Below are 1,558 nucleotides of genomic sequence, written 5' to 3' on the forward strand. Positions count from 1 at the left end.
GCGAAAGGCAAATGTCCCAAGTTCCAGTATGGATCCGGTACACAGTTTTAATCTGCCAGTTTCAACAATTCAGCTCTTAACAACAATATAACTGCAACCACAATAGTTCAAATAGCATTCATCACGTGATATCCACTATGAGTAGAACAACGTATAATGGACTACAGATCCCATTGTTCATGGTTCCATTACATATTACTATTATTTAAGAGTAATACATATAGCACACTGCTGTGATGGCAACATAGTCCCAGACTATAATATGGCTCACCACATATTTATATGATTTGATGCTTACCTCTGAGGATAATTCAGTACCACATGAATTTAGCTGATAATACACACCTGTAACCCTATCATCGCAGGAGGATCATTCTCAAAACAATCATCATTCACATTGATCTCACAATGCATTTTTTTCATCCATAAAACATGCGCGGTTCTCTCTGCAAGACCTCATCTTGCTGCGGCTTACCATACTACAGTACGGATTTTATGTTCTGTGTATTGGTGCCATACATAAGAATAGAGTGTGCGATGCAATATCTTCAAATACTACTCCGTTAGCAACTTGTTTTCCTGGCGGCCGCTGTGGCCGAGCGGTTCTAGGCGCTTCAGTCCGGAACCACGCTGCTGCTACGGTCGCGGGTTCGAATCCTGACTTGGGCATGGATGTATGTGATGTCCTTAGGTTAGTTATGTTTACGTAGTTCTAAGTCTAGGGGACTCTTAACCTCATATGTTAAGTCCCATAGTGCTTAGAGCCATTTGAGCTATTTTGAACTTGTTTCTCTGTGTCAGATACAAAACCGGCACAAAACTCAATATTGCTGAGCGGGAGTTACCAACATCTATCCCTGAGCGTCTCTATTGTACGATGGTTGGAACTTCAATACTGGCAACTATTTATTTACAGCTCGTACAAAATAGATACGTGTTTCAAAGTTTTACTGACCTTCAAAGTAGTTACCAGCATTGCGCATAATCCGTTGCCAGCGACGTGGAAGTCGTACAATACTCTCAGCAGTGCCAGCTGTGTTGACAGTTCGTGTGGCGCTGTCTACTTCCCGACAAATTTGTAGCAGTTCTGAAGCGAATGCCGTGAAGTGTTTCCTGAAGTTTAGAAATGGAGTAGAACTTACGAGGGCTTAAGTCAGGGGAAGACAGTAGGTGGTATAGCACTTAGCCGCCGTATCAGTCAAACAAATCAGTAACAGTTTGCACTGTACGTTCTTGAGCATTGTCCTGCAAAATGGTGGTCAGGTCCTGCAAAACGTGTCATCACTTTTGTCTGTATGCTGCTCATTTTTGGAACACAACCTACAACCAGCTTATAATATATATTCGCAGTCAGTTACAAGACAACTTGATTTTTCATGATTTATGGGAAGAGGGGTGTGATAACCTCTTCGTTATGGACGCTAGAGCAAAATGACACAATAAAGTGAAATAACCACGGAAGAGGTGGTGCGTTAAAGCTGTGAGCAGTACGAGGTGCATTCAAGTTCTAAGGCCTCCGATTTTTTTTTCTCCGTACTGGAAAGAGATAGAAACATGC

Source organism: Schistocerca cancellata, chromosome 9 (assembly GCF_023864275.1).
Source record: "Schistocerca cancellata isolate TAMUIC-IGC-003103 chromosome 9, iqSchCanc2.1, whole genome shotgun sequence".
Taxonomy (NCBI): Eukaryota; Metazoa; Arthropoda; class Insecta; order Orthoptera; family Acrididae; genus Schistocerca; species Schistocerca cancellata.